Source organism: Macrotis lagotis, chromosome X (genome assembly GCF_037893015.1).
Source record: "Macrotis lagotis isolate mMagLag1 chromosome X, bilby.v1.9.chrom.fasta, whole genome shotgun sequence".
NCBI classification, from domain to species: Eukaryota; Metazoa; Chordata; class Mammalia; order Peramelemorphia; family Peramelidae; genus Macrotis; species Macrotis lagotis.
The window spans coordinates 651092874-651108848 of NC_133666.1; the positions used below are offsets into that span (position 1 = coordinate 651092874).

The 15975-nt window shown below is 38.5% G+C and overlaps 1 pseudogene; it reads left to right on the forward strand.

Moving 5' to 3' along the window:
* Positions 1–309: 309 nt before the first annotated feature.
* On the forward strand, positions 310–12780 carry LOC141499550 (IST1 homolog pseudogene; annotated as a pseudogene).
* The last annotated feature ends 3195 nt before the right edge of the window (positions 12781–15975 follow it).

Sequence of the window (15975 nt, forward strand, 5' to 3'; positions counted from 1 at the left end):
TTTCAATACACTTCCTCTTCTTATTGGATAAATCCGTGTAGTCCTCCTCTCACCGCCCCCTTAGGAGAGACTACAATTCCCGTTCCACCCCCGAGACTTGATTACTACTTCTCCCAGCGGGCAACGGGGCAGTTACGAAAGGAAACCGCAGGGGCTCATGGGCCGCCGTCCTCCAAACGCCTCCTTTCCCCGCCCCGCCCCCAGTGCCGGAAGGGGCGTTAACTAGCGGGGCATCTCGGGAATAGTAGTCTTCCTTTCCCTGTCTTCCCACTCCTCATCCCCCCACACACGTGGCTCTGGCTTCCCGGCATGCACTTTCGAATCCCAGGACCACCCTGGCTGGGTGGTGTCAAAACTAGTGGGATTGGGTTTATTCCAGTATCTTTGGAGTCCTGTTGTACAGGGCGGGACACTGAGGCCGCGCGACACGCCCCTGAAGCGCGTCTGCAGACATCTGAGTCCGGCGGTCAGATGAGGACCAGGATGACTGGAGATGGTCCCGGATGCCAGGCAGTCTGAGTTCAGTGACATGTCCAAGGGCACGCAGTCAAATTTGAACTCAGGTCCTCTTGACTCTTAGGATCAGGTGGCTCAGTGGACAGAGCACTGGGCTTGGGACCGGGAAGTCTCCTAAGAAGCCTCAGACACTAACTGTGTGACCCTGGGCAAGTCACTTGTCTGCCTCAGTTTCCTCATCTGTGAAATGAGCTGGAGGAGGCAATGCCAAACCACCCCAGTATCTCTTCCTAGAAAACCCCAAATGATGTCTAGAGCGTCGTTAACTACTGGAAAATGCCTGAACAAAACCGCCAACTGTGGGGGTGGGGTGGGGGCTGCCCCTCATCCTGGAGTTTTATGTTGAGGTGGGGGTGGAAAATGTAATAAGTTAAATAAACATGTAGATAAATGTCACCTATAAATAAATAAACCTTTATTAGGCATCTACTCTGTGTTGGACACTGCTCCAGAGGATACAAAAAGAGAATAAAGATAGTCCGGGACCTCAAGGAGCTTATCATCTAATGGGAAAGACGACATCCTTGGAAGGTTTCTGCTCTTAAGTCAGATGGAGTCTCCATATTGGTCTGAAGGAAGGTGGCAGTCAAGGTGGTGATGATGGCTCGACATATCTGACAAAGTGTTTTCCCCCCTCAAAAATTATTTTATTTTTGTTCTTGTAGCTCCAGGTCCTAATAAAAGGCCTCACACGGTAAATGCCTGTTGAATCAAATATCCTAGGGTAAACAGCTTTCCCCAATTTGCCTGCTCTTGTAATATGTTTAAATATAATTCCCAGGAGTTTGGGTTTTCTCTTGTAGATTGATAAAGCATTTTTTTTAGGTTTTTGCAAGGCAAATGGGGTTAAGTGGCTTGCCTAAGGCCACAACACAACTAGGTCATTATTAAATGTCTGAAACTGGATTTGAACCCAGGTACTCCTGACTCCAGGACTGGTGTTTATCCACTACGCCACCTAGCCGCCCTGATAAAGTATTTATTAAGGATTTATTGTATGTTAGACACTCTGCTAAAAGTACCTAAGAATAAAAAAAAGATGATTTCTCCTCTCCAGAAGTTTATATTTTTGATAGTGATAGACAAAAATAAAAAAGTTCCCTCCCCACAGGGAAAGGAACACATGCTATCTTTTTCTTTTTTTAAGGTTTTTGCAAGGCAATGGGGTTAAGTGGCTTGCCCAAGGCCACACAGCTAGGTAATTATTAATTGTCTGAGAACGGATTTGAACGCAGGTATTCCTGACTCCAAGGCTGGTGCTTTATCCACTGTGCCACCTAGCCACCCAGAACACATGCTAGCTTGTGAATCATGGGGAACCATGGAAGATATCTAAACAAAGGAAGAAACCCTTAGAGCTGGACTTTTTGGAAACTGGTTCAGCTAACCTCTGAGGAAGGGATGGAGGAAAAAAGATTAGAGGTGGGGATAGTGATTAGGCTTCTTTCCTAACCCCACCAACCTGCTCTAGGACTGAGAACGCTTCTCCCTCTTTAGAACTATCTGTTAGGGTCTAAGAGACACTTTCAGATATTAGGAAGGTGTTTTTCAGCACACTCTAAAAATTAATGAGCGGTACCCTCAAATAGGAAGCAATAACAATCCCCTTTTCTCTTTATTCCTTCCAAGTTACATGCCTGGCCCTTGATATGCAACAACTGTTCCCAGACAGTGTTTTACTGTTCATCCAGCATCCCCTATACCCCTTACATCTAACAATCTCCTGCCACTTGTTCATTCTCATTCTTCCTGTCTTAATCATAGGCTCCAGATAGGAGCAAACTAACCCCAATCCCCGACGGCCTGCCATCTTTCTTAACTCTACACTACCTATGTCCCACCCCAATTCTGATCATTTTATTATTGTGTCCTCTGGAATTCCTGTTCTGTAAAGGGACAAATCTTCTGGACCTTTCTCTCTCTCTGGCTCTCTCTGGACCTTTCTCTCTCTCTGTCTCTCTCTCTCTCTCTCTCTCACACACACATTCTGTCAGCCCTTATCAAGACCTAACTTTCCCCCTGGCAAGGCCCCATTCTTGGCCACTTTCCTCCCTTTCCAAATTGTACTCCCTACTTAGCCAAGTCAAATCTATACTGCCCTTTGCCCTCAAATCCTTTTCCCCCTATGTCTTATTGTCTGTTATTCCTTTCCAAATTCCCATTCCACATTACTCCTGTTATCCACCTCCTCTATCCTACTAAACAACTGGAGGAAGCTGTACAACCTTGCTAATTAGCATTATAAATTATTGTTAAATTTAATTATTATAAATTAAATTATTATTTATAATTAACATTATAAATTGTTACATAATTTCAATTCAGTTCAATAAATTCAGTTTAATTAATTCTACATGAATCTTCAACATAGCAAAGGCATTCTTTGTTCCCTTTGCTAATCCCCTCAACTATCTTGTACTTAAATAGTTTGTATTTCTTCTCTTTATAGAGGGTATCCTATATAGGCCTTGTACTCCTATATACATCTTGGGAGTAGGGATTATTTCATTCCTTCTATTTGTATCCTAAGTTCTAACACAATGCTAGGTAGATAATAGGTGCTTAATCAATGCCTGTTGATTGATTGGTTGAGTGACATAATAATGAACCTTTCACAATCTGGCTCTAAAACATGGGAGTCCAACCTTTTAGCTCTTCTGGGCCGCATTGTCCAACAAAAACTTGTCAAGGGCTACATGTAAATTTAATATATATGATTACATTGTAACTCATCACCAATGGGTAGAATAATAAAATGTAATGATGCCACATGAGTGGGTTTTCGAGGGCTGCATACAGCTTGTGAGCTGAGGGTCAGACACACTTGTTCTGGTCTATTTTTCTAGGTTAATATGGCTTATAGGTTTCCTTTCAAGCATTCTAGAACCCAGTCAAACTTGTCTACTTAATTTTCTTCAAATCCCCCAATTCAGCCTTACATCCATGCCTTTTTACAAATTGTCCTTCATACCTGGAATATACCCCTTACCTCAGCTTCAAAGAATCCAGGTTACCCTTGTATGCTCCAGCATAGAATGTTTAAAAAGGCACCAGACAGAACAATAACTAAGATCAGAGACTAATAGTGGTCAGTCTCTTATCTAGTATGGGACTGCACAAGATATCCAGAAACCTGCAGGTGACGGGGCAGGAGGAAGCTAGGTGTGCTCCAGTTAATGGTCTGAAGTCTGCAAAAGCAAAGGACATACCATCTTCACAGAGTCTGATGCATCAAGAGGCAGAAGTCATTGTGAACCTTAATAATCAGAACCTTGGACTTATGAAAATTAGAATTATTAAATGAATCATGGTAGTCACTTTGTAATAGACCCTAAAAAGAGTTTGATGATTCTTAAATTATCTCTTCTTGCCTCACTTTCCAGATCAGTTGTTTCTGATAAATATTCTTTTAATCTTTCAGTCTTTTATTCTAATAATGAGGCACTTATATGGCACAGCAGATAGGGGACTAGACCTTCAGTCAAGAAGACTGTTCAAATTCTCACCCAGACACACACTACCTTTACAATGCATAAAGTCTGTGTTAACCCATCAGGACTTTGGCACTGATCTGTTGGGGCAGCTTCAGGGGAAAGTGACAGGCTCCCTCGGTCTCTACCCAGGAAGACAAGACTTTGGGATTAGGTGGAATGCACACTTCTGACAAAGAGGAGACAAGGTCATCTCAATAATCAAGTCACCACCATAGAGGCGATAGAGTCAATTCTGGTTTGGAGATTGCATAAGGTAAAAGAGTCAGATAGTGTTAAGGTCAGGATCCAAACTGGGCCAATAGGAAGGAGGCAAAATTTGGAGGTTTGGGCAGCAGGCAGGGCTTGGTGCCAGCCACTCTGGCCAGAGTTGCAGAGGTCACAATATCTCTGGCATTACAGAATGCTACTCTTCCTAAGAGCTCAACTGTGGGGCAGTGTCTAGCCCTCACACAATGCCCCAATCCAGAAACAGTGACTCTGAGTCTGAAGATAGATACAAATAGAAGAAAACATCAAATAGTGGAGAAATTAAGTTAAGAGAAACCCAGGAGAGAAACTCAGAAGAGAGCATCTTCAGAACCTCTGAAAAAGAATGGCTTAGCCCCAAGACTCTAAGAGCAGCTGGAAAGAATGAAGAGAAACATTTTAAAATGGAATTAGAACTTAAATGAGAAGAAAAACTTGGAAGGAAAATAAATGATTTAAAACAAAAAAAAATGTAAATCAACTGCCTGAAAAACAGAATGGATCAAACAAGAAGAAATATAATGATAATAATAAAACTTTATGGCTTGCATAACAATTTAAGATTTACAAAGTACTTTACACATATTTTCCCATTTGTTCCTCACTAACAACTCTCTGAGGAAGGTTTTATTATTATCCCCATTTCATAGAGCTCACACAACCTGTGTGATCCATTATCTTATAATTCTCATTTAACCCTGGAGAGAACAGAAGTCAAGTGACTTGCTTAAGACTGTAGAGGTAGTATGTGTCTTGGTCAGGATTTGAACTCAAGTCTTCTTGACTGTGGATCTAGTCCCCTATCTGCTATGCCATATAAGTGCCTCATTTTTTAGAACAAAAGACTGAAAGATTAAAAGAATATTTATCGGAAACAACTGATCTGGAAAGTGAGTCAAGAAGACTTTTTAAGATCTATTACAGGGGCGGCTAGGTGGTGCAGTGGATAAAGCATGGGCCCTGGAGTCAGGAGTACCTGGGTTCAAATCTGGTCTCAGACACTTAATAATTATCTAGCTGTGTGGCCTTGGGCAAGCCACTTGGGCAAGCCACTTAACCCCATTTGCATTGCAAAGACATAATAAATAAATAAAAGATCTATTACAATATGACTACCATGATTCATTTAATGATTATAATTTTGCTACAAGTCCTATTCTCTTTAGCTATGTAGAGTATAAGTTAATATTTTTGCTATAAAATACATAAAATATAAATTGCTATGGGACATGCATATTATACATACATTATATATGTGTTTTTGTATATAAATGTCTATATACATATGTATGATGAAGATGAAGGAGGCCATGACATCAGGGAGGTGATGCTATGATATGCATGTGAATTAAATATGATTGAGGGGATACTGTGCTAAATCATTAGCCTCACTTTCTCCTTTGGAGTCATTTGGGTCCAGGGACCAGATATGGATCAGGACAACAGGAAATAGCCCTGGGTGTGAGGCAGTCAGACTTAGGGACTTGGCCAAAGCCAAAGCCATACAGGTACCAAGTCAAGTGCCTAAGGCCAGTTTGACCTCAGGTCCTCTTGACTTCAGGGGTAGTACTCTATCCACTCTGCCACCTAGCAGTTATACATAGTTATACATGCATATTTATAGGCAAAAACATATTTCATATGTGTATGTGTCTCTGACATATGTATACTGTCTAGATCTATTGCATATATATACAAATATGCATGTATCTATATTTTTATGGAAGCACATTTATGTATAGCTAGACTTATAAGTATATCCTTTGGGTCTTTTTGCATTAGAATTTCATTCCCAAGCACTGCGTGGCCACTGTTCTTAAGATGAAAGTAAAAACCATTCTAGCATATTGGGTGTCTATAACACAATCAGAGGGAGCAGCTAGGTGCTGCCATAAAAAAGTCAGGAAAATTCATCTTCCTGAGTTCAAATCTTGCCTTAGAAACTTAATAACTATCTGACCTGAGCGAGTCAGTTTACCCTGTTTGCCTCGGTTTTCTCATCTGTAAAATGAACTGAAGAAGGAAATGGTAAACCATTTGTGACCTAAATAGGGTCACAAAGAGCTGGGCATGACTGAACAACAACAAAACATGAGCAGATCTTGTCACCTTCCTTTGCTGATGTAGCCTCTTCACCTGAAGAACACTAGGGCACTTGATTCTGGGAACATTATGATGAAGCATAGGACAAGTTCCTTAGAAAGACTTGGAGTTTGTACAGACATTCTGTAATACTTTCTCAATCAGCTTACCATTTGAGAAAGAGGGATTTCTCTGACTGACTTTGGAACCATTCACATTCCCTTTATCCTCTTCAGCCATGACTTCTTTTTGCCTCAGTTATCATTGAAGAATTTCAATGACTTCCTTGCTCACTGCATCCAATGAGAGACCATATGGGGAGGAGTAGAACCTTAAGGTCATCTCCTCTCAGGGGCTGTGAAGCCCCAAGAAATAGGCTTCTGTTTTTGGATTTTTTGCTGTGGTCTTTTTTTTCTCTGTTCTAGGTGAAGAGAGTGGAGCCTCCTGGTCTAGTGAATTTTAAAGGTCATTGTGGCTGTCTGTTGTAGTTAGCCTAGCAATCGCTCCCCAAGGATCAAAGAGCTACCTTCTGGGTAGGCCATCAGAAACTGAGGCAAGGATTCATCTGGCATGCATGTTGTATCTGGACATGGAGTTAAGTTGAACCTACTCTCTTCCAGATACCAAGGTGGTTATAAGGGACTGCATGTCCCTCATACTTCTGTTTTTGCTATACAGGTGTCATAAATTTTTTAGTTCAGTTTTAACCTATTATAGCAAATTGTGTGGCACTTTTGGATCACTCTGTATCTTGGAAGTAAATTTCCCTTTATAAAAGGTTGAGTATGTCTGATTGTGGCTGATCAGACCAAATTGAATTCTAAAGACTCTCCTACAGGTTGGGAACAAATAGCTCAATTGGAAACACAGTTCCTTGACCCCTACATGATGATGTCATTTTGTGTCTCTTTGAGCATGAAGGACAATAACCAACCAACAAACCCTTCATAGACACTAATTGATATTAAGTGTTTAGATGGAACTAATCAAAAGAGCTTATCAAAGACCTCTAATAATGTAGGGAACAAAGGTGGTGGGGACTTGAGTTCAGTAGAGAAAAAGAGAAAAAACCCTATGGGAAGCCTGAAGGATTGTATCCAGGTCTGGGTAAATGAGGCCAAGGCATATATTCCCTACTAGTTTCCAAATTCAAACCTGATTACTTGATGATGATACTTGAATATTAGGAAATGTTTAATAAAATAAAAACATAATACAATATTAAGGGGAAAAAAGAGACAACCGTCTTCTGGTCTTAAATCATTTCAAACTATTGGAAAAAATGAAAATGGAACTGGCCCAGAAAGCAAGGAAGATGGTTGTAGATTATGTAACTGCTGAGAAAGACGAGTAGACATGGAGCCATGTGGAAGCATTTCATTAACACAAGATTCTCCTAGACAGGTCACTCTCCTGTGATCTCTTCTTGACCTCATTTGGACTGATCTGGTACATGAAGGAATTAGATTCTGATCTGTCTAAATCTGTGTCTACATTGATCTACTGCTTCTGGACTGAAATCTGAAGCAGCTGAGTTGAAAATAGTTGTGGATCAGCAGGGAATATGACATACTCTGCAGGATCCACCAGATAGGAAGACTGATACATAAATGTAATGTGGAAGCTCCACCCAAGATTCTGGTGGAGAGATACTTGCTTGAGATTGCCAAAAACTACACTGATCTTTATGAACCTGATCTGTGGTTATGACAGAAGCCCCTTGTAGAGTGAGTCAGATTTTATTGATGTTGGATTCATAGGTAATGTGTGTGTGGGGGAAAGATGGTCATGTCAACATCTTAGACTTTATACTAAGACATTCTCCAAATGGATTCATGACTTAAATATAAAAGGTGCTATCATAGACAAAAAGAGAAATGTGGAAGAAATTACCTTTAAGATCTGCTTTATTTTTGTTGTTCAAGCTGTGTCTAACTAACAGGATTAAATGACTTTCCCAGGGTCATATAGCTACTAAGTGTCTGAGGTTGGATTTGAACAGGAAGATATCTTCCTGATTTTAGGCCTAGGAGTCTATCTACTCTACCATCCAACTGCCCCAAAGGGTTCATTATCAAACAGAAACAGAGAGGATCCTCAAGATAAAAAAGAAAATTTTGATTATATAAAATTAAAAAGTTTGTACAAACAAATCTTGATATAGTTAAAAATTAGAGGGGAAAATTGGTAAATGGATAAAATGCAACAAGTTTCTCTGTTAAAGGTCTCATATAAAGATATATAAGAAACTTCTTGATTATATTTATCATAAAGCATTCAAGAAGGTCTCTCTCCCCTTTCCTAATAAGGACACCATTAAAGTGTTCTTCTTAGTGCAAACGGTCTCCTAGCAAGTGGTATCAGAGATGTCCCCCTTGTTAGTCAGTATTGAGCAAATTAAAATTTTTAGACTAAGTCATTCTTTGATAGTTAAAGGATATGATCAGGCAGTTTTCAAAGAAAAGTCCAAGCTACCAAATCTCACCTGAAAAAATAATTTAAATTGCTTATGATAAGAGAAATGCAAATAAAGGCAACTGTGAGGTTTCTCCTTTTGCCTATCAGACAGGCAAAGATGACAAAAGATATGTGAAAATATTGAAGATGTTTTAGGAAGACATATTGGTGGGCCTCTTTTTAGGTCTAATCATTCCAGAAAGTAATTTGGAACAATGTACAAAAAGTTGTTATATTGTGTGTAAAACTTTTGAGCTGTTATCCACTTTAAGGTCTGTACTTCAAAGAGATCAAAAAATGAGGAGAGGGTCCTACAACATACAAAAATATTTATAGTAACTCTTTTTGTGGTAGTCAAAAATTGGAAACTAAAAGTATACCTTCTTTTTTTGAGGAATGACTAAACACACTGTGGTATATGAATGAAACAGCATATTTTATACCATAAGATTAAAAATGCACAGTTTCAGAAGTAACTGGGAAGAACTCTATGAACTGATGCAGAGCAAAGTGAAAAGAACTAGGAAAAAAATTATTTTTCAGCATTGAAGAGAAACAACTTTGAAAGACTTTAGAATGCTAATCAATTATAATGATAAACCAAATGTCCAGAAAACTGAAGATGAAACACATGAATCACTTTCTGCTAGGGAGATAACATGAGCTAATAATGCAGAGAGAAACATATATTTTTGGACATGGCTAATGTGGGAACTTGTTTTACTGAACTATGTATATTTATGATGTTTTCTCTTCCTTCCTTCCTTCCTTCCTTCCTTCCTTCCTTCCTTCCTTCCTTCCTTCCTTCCTTCCTTCCTTCTTTCCTCTCTCCCTTCCTTCCTTCCATCCTTCTATCCTTTCCTTCTTTCTTGGGTCAAAACTGATTAGAAAACCTAAGAGGCAGCATTTCTTGGGAAGTGTGGGAGGGACAGATGTATGTAAAATACAACTCTAGGGCGGCTAGGTGGCGTAGTGAATAAAGCACCGGCCCGGGAGTCAGGAGTACCTGGGTTCAAGCCTCAGACACTTAATAATTACCTAGCTGTGTGGCCTTGAGCAAGTCACTTAAGCCCGTTTGCCTTGCAAAAAAAAAAAATACAACACTAAAGGACTGATAGGAAACATGCTATCTATCCCTAGAGAAAGAATTGATGGTGTCTAAATACAGATTGAACTATACCTTTCTTTTGCTTTCTTTATTCTTCTTGAGGTTTCTTTTCCTTTTTCTTTTTTTTTTGGTGGGGTGTCTTTTTTTTCACAACATAACTAATACAGAAATTTTTTGAATGACTATAATATTGAATTGCTTGCTTTCTCAATAGGGGTGGGGAATAGGAGGAAGGGAAAGAATTTGGAACTCAGTTTTTTGTTTTTTGTTTTCTATTTTTCTGAAAGGCAATAGGGTTATGTGACTTACCCAAGATCACACAACTAAGTAAGTATTGTGTCTGAGGTCAAATTTGAACTCAGGTCCTTCTAACTCCAAGGTTGGTGTTCTATCCACTGCACCAATTAGCTTCCCCCCAGAATTCAGTTTTTAAAAACTGTTTTTACATGTAACTGGAGAAAAATAAAATACTAAACAAATAAAATGCATGTAATTATGTATTTTTTTTAGTTTTAGTTTTTTTTTTTGCAAGGCAATGTGGTTAGGTGGCTTGTCCAAGGCCACACAGCTGAATAATTATTAAGTGTCTGAGGTCAGATTTGAACTCAGGTACTCCTGACTCCAGGGTTGGTGCTCCATCCACTGTGCCACCTAGCTGCCCCATGTATTTTTTTTTTTTACAAAAAAAGCCAATCATAAAAGAGGAAGAGAAGGAGGTGATAGGTTCACAATACTAATTGTTGAGTCCCAATGGAACACTGCCTATTTCTATGCCCACATGATTACCAAGTTTTCCTTTCCTATAGCAACCTCTAAAGAGTCTATCAGATTTTGCCAATGGAGAAACTTATCAGTTATTTTCAACATCCATATCTCTCAACTGCCAGCAAATGCCTCTCCCTTAAATTATGAATTTGTTGATGATGTTAATGCTGATAAAAATGTCTCTTCTACACAGGTTATTGTTTGTAGTCCTAAGCCAGAATCTCCTCCAAGACTCTCCTTAAAAATTATTGATATCTTTTACTCTGTGTTGCCTGAGTTGCCTTCAGTCACCAAAGCACAACCAACCAAATGTGCAGATGCCAACATCTCAGCATCTGAGAATATTGAGTTTGATGCTCTTTCCCAAAGATTTAAAGAACTGAAGATCAAAATGTGGAGTTTTCATCCATTCATCTTTTTTTGTGTGTGTTTATTCCTCTGTCTCTGTCTTTCTCTCTCTATTTATTGCCACAGAGTGCCAGGATTTGGAAGCGGAACTAAGTAGTTCTTATAATGAAGATGACATTCCTTGTATTTACAAATGTTTGCTTCTTCCTAAACTCTTTTCCCGCTCTACTGAGTTCTGCCACTTTCCAACTTTTCCTGACTCCAAATAGAAATGAAAATCCTATGAGAACCAAACAGAGAACGGCTCATATCAAAGGTAGTTAGCTCCTTAAAATACTCTTTGTCTCCTGTGAATGGGATTATAGGTTTTGTTCTTGGCTGTTTTGAAGCATTTCCACAGATGGAAAGAAAAATGAAAACATTGTGGGAGAAGCAAGACTTTGTTACACAATGGAATACGGAAGAGTGTAATGTGAGACTTTTCATCCCTAGGTGGACTAAAATGCATGACAATGTATAAGAATGAAAGGAGATTATTTATATATGAGTGGAATATTCCCAGTAAAACTCTCACAGGGTTAATATTCCTAGTGGAGTCTTCTCAGGGTTAAGAAATATTAAGAAAAACAAACTTATTATTGGACAATTCTTAAAAAGACCTTTCATTCCAAAGAGAAGCTCATGAGCCACCTACTTTATGATAAGACTGTTTTTGCAAACTGGGAGATCAGTCTAACCATAGACATTACTTCATTAAGACAGTGATGAAGGTCTCAAGTTACCTCACCATCTGGTGGCTAAAATATTATGAAAACATTTCATTCTTTTCTCTGTGCCTGTTGCTGGGGTAAGATTGTATCCCTGGAGACCCAGCCAATGGGTTAAAGGAGAAGGTGTTTAAGGAGTGGGGACCTGCCTTAGGACCTGCATAATCTTGCTTGACTGTCCTTTGAGTGCATGCAGTTCTTAGATCATGAATATACCATTCTCTTGAGATAAGCAAATAAAAATTTTCTTTTGCCCAGACAAGACCCTGAAGATTTTTTTAGTGTATTTTTATCACATATATATTATTTAGACATATATGCATGTGTGTTTATATATACATATGTTTGTATGCACACACACATATTTTTATTGGCTGTGAAATCATATTATATCTGGATTCAGTTGCCGAGTTTTTGTGGAAAGTTGATGGATGGCCCCTCTTAATTCTACTGGCTTCCCAAGGAGCCAGCCCAGAAGCATCCTTCGTTCCTTAGTTGGAGAAGTGCATTTTTCTTCCACAAGAGGGCAGCCTTAGACAAGGCCCCGTGGGAAGCTGTCTTCTTGTTTTCCTCTGGCTGAGGGAGAAAGTATCTGCTCAGGTTTCTATCTCCCTGAATACAAGTATTCAAGGCTCTCTAAGGGTGTGATCTGGGAATAAGAAGGGAAACCATTAAGATTGTGGGGAGGGGGCAGCTAGGTGGTGTTGTGGATAGACCACCGGCCCTGGAGTCAGGAGGACCTGAGTTCAAATCCAGCCTCAGAAACCTAATAATTGCCTTGCTGTGTGACTTTGTGGGCAAGCTACTTAAATCCCATTGCCCTAAATTAAAAAAAAAAGACCTAGAAAAAGGTTATGGGAACCTTCAATAATTTAATCTTAGATAACTTTGTTGGTATGTATATGAATATGGTTGTTCTCTACTTTGCCCAGACTGGGGCTTCTGACATTATCTTATGTTGTGTTTCATCCTATTAGCCAAAGCTGCTTTCTCCTAGTGGGAAAAAGATGGGAATATTCCTTTTTGTATATAAGTACGTGTACATAAGTTTTAAATTGTGTTTTTTGATATTTTGATGGAGGTATAGATCACATACTAGTAACTCCTAGAAAAAGATAGAAATTTTTTAAAGTTCATTGTTCCTACCCTATGAAGTGAAAGAATATTAGGTAAAAACTTTTTTTTTTAGTTTTTTGCAAGGCAAATGGGGTTAAGTGACTTGCCCAAGGCCACACAGCTAGGTAATTATTAAATGTCTGAGGTCGGATTTGAACTCAGGTACTCCTGACTCCAGGGCTGGTGCTCTATCCACTGTGCAACCTAGCTGCCCCTAGGTAAAAACTTTCAATGAAGGAAAAGTCTCTATAAGGACCTCAATAAGGCACTTGACAAAATAATTCAAAACCAATCATCTGGCATTTTCCAAATAATTTAAGAAAATTTCCTGGGAAGATTATGTCTATATCATGTTGCATGTATCCTTTAAATATTAATTATTCCTTAGTTTTTTTTGCCTTTATTCTTAAAATCAATCAAGGAGGTCTCCCTTCTTTTCCTAATGATAACCCAATAAAGTGTCTGTGTTGGTTCAAATAGCCCCATAGCAGAGAGAAAAGCCTCCTTATCCCCTTTGTTAGACAATCTTGAGTAAACACGGGAACATTCCACTCTCCTGTGTCATTGTGTCATCCCCTTCAGCCTGTTGTTACACTCTAAAGATCTAAAAAGATCTAAAAGATCTAAAAAAGATCACTAAAAGATCTAAAAAGCAAAGGTAGCAGATAAACTTGTTTTCTACCAGTTATCATTTTGGAGTCCATCAAAAAAAGTAACACACATCAAAGATAGGATCCTTATTATACAGAAAATATAGCTGGAAAGACATCTGTGGAACTGTCATACCCAATTTGTACACACACATTTGGAGGGTAGTAGAAGTCTTCTCTGTTCTCCAGTCCTGTGGTCCCAGTTAGCTATGTAAAATAGTCTTTAGGAAACATTTTAGTTGTTGAACATATAAAATATATGTACCTTTCTATTCCTTCTAGTATGGATATTGGGGGTTGTTTTTTTTTTTTAGGTTTTTGCTAGGCAATAGGGTTAAATGGCTTGCCCAAGGCCACACAGCTAGGTAATTATTAAGTGTCTGAGGCCAGATTTGAACTCAGGTACTCCTGACTCCAGGGCCGATTCTCTATCCACTGTGCCACCTAGCCACCCTGGATATTAAGTATTTACATATTCATTTATTTGGAGAGGATTTTACTATCAAATATAGTCATTGAGCTAAGTCTAATTTTGATTCACTGGAAACCAAGACCAAATTTAAAAAGAAAACGCAAAACAAGAACAAAACCCAGATAGCATTATTTCAAGAATCTTAAGAGAATCTATTAGAAACAAAGGTAAAAGTGAGACTAGAAATAATCCACCTATCATGTCCTGAAATTTCAAACTGAAAACATCTAATAACTAAAGTCTAGAGCCTCTAATCCAAAGAAAAACTACTATATGTAGCTAGAAAGAAAGAGTTCAAGAAATACCAAGGAACTATAGCCACAAGATTTTGATGTAACTACCATAGAAAAGAGAAAATTTTGAAGTAGTCTATTTAAAATGTAAAACTTAATAGTAAAACTTAATAGAAGGGGCAGCTAGGTGGCGCAGAGAATAGAGCACCAGCCCTGGATTCAGGAGTACCTGAGTTCAAATCCGACCTCAGACACTTAATAATTACCTAGCTGTGTGGCCTTGGGCAAGCCACTTAACTCCATTCATTGCCTTACCAAAAAAAAAAAATAACTTAATGGAATACTACGAGGGGAAAAATGAACCTTCCATATAAAGAATTTTCAGAAATTCCTGATGAAAAGTTCAGAGTGGATAGAATTTTAAAAATAAACCCAGGAGACAAGAGAAACTTAGAAATATTTTAAAATATACATTATTATTATTAGTGATAGTAATAATAAAGTAAATGCTTTGTACAAGTGAAAGGGAATAAATAATGATAAAATGTTTGCATTCTGAGAGGGAGGTGAAGGAACATTAAATGTCTCTCCAGAATCTTTCTGTCTTTAAGGATCACAGAGGGATTGAAGAAAGACAAACATGAGACCTAAGCATCATTTTCTTCTGTTTGGTTTGTTTTAAAAGAGAAAATAAAAAAGGATAGAGAAGGGAATACATTAAGGAATAAATGGGAAAGAGGAAATTATTATTTTTCACAGTTGGGGTGCACCGAGTGTACAAGACATGGAGGAGGGGTCAAGGAAAAGTAAACAGCATCTCAAGAACTTTACACTTCTCTGAACTGGTCAAATGAGAACTGGCCATAAGAGAGAAAAGGGGAAATTTAAGAGAAAAATAGAGATGGGAAGGAAATAGGAACAAGCAAAACACATAACTTGAGAGTGGTTCATAAAGGAGAATATTTTTAAAGGAAAGAAAATTTAAGAATCGATGTTAGGTTTGGACTAGGAGGAGAAGAGAATATGCTGACTTCTTCAATTATGTTAACAGTTTTTTCTCTTTCACCTTCTTTATAAACAAAGGAATGGGGGACAAAGACAAAAAAAAGTTATGAGTCTAAGATAGAGGTAAATATATGATAAACAATCAAATGTGATAGAATGATTTTACTCATTAAATGGAAAAGAAAGCAGAATGGATTTAAAATCAGAATCCAACAATATGATACTTATAGTAAATATACTTGAAATAAAGATTAATAAAGAGTTTTTTTCCCTTCAAGAGCTCTGTCATTAAAATTTTTTTTTAATTTTTATTTAAGGCAATGCAGTTAAGTAAGTTGCCCAAGGTCACACAGCTAGGCAATTAAATGTCTGAGGTTGGATTTGAATTCAGGTCCTCCTGACTCCAGGGCTGATGCCCTATCCACTGTGCCACCTAATTGCTTCTTTTCTTCAATGTGTTCTGGAAGTCCTTGTAGTTAAGCAATTCCTAGCATGTTACTTCTAGTAAATATTCTTGAAATAAAGACTTACACAGAGTTTTTTCCTTCAAGAGTCCTAATTTTGGGCAGCTAGGTGGCACAGTGGATAGAGCACTGGCCCTGGAGTCAGGATCACCTGAGTTCAAATCTGGCCTCAGACACTTAATAATTACCTAGCTGTGTGGCCTTGGGCAAGCCACTTAACCCCATTGCCTTGCAAAAAAAAAATTGCTCTAA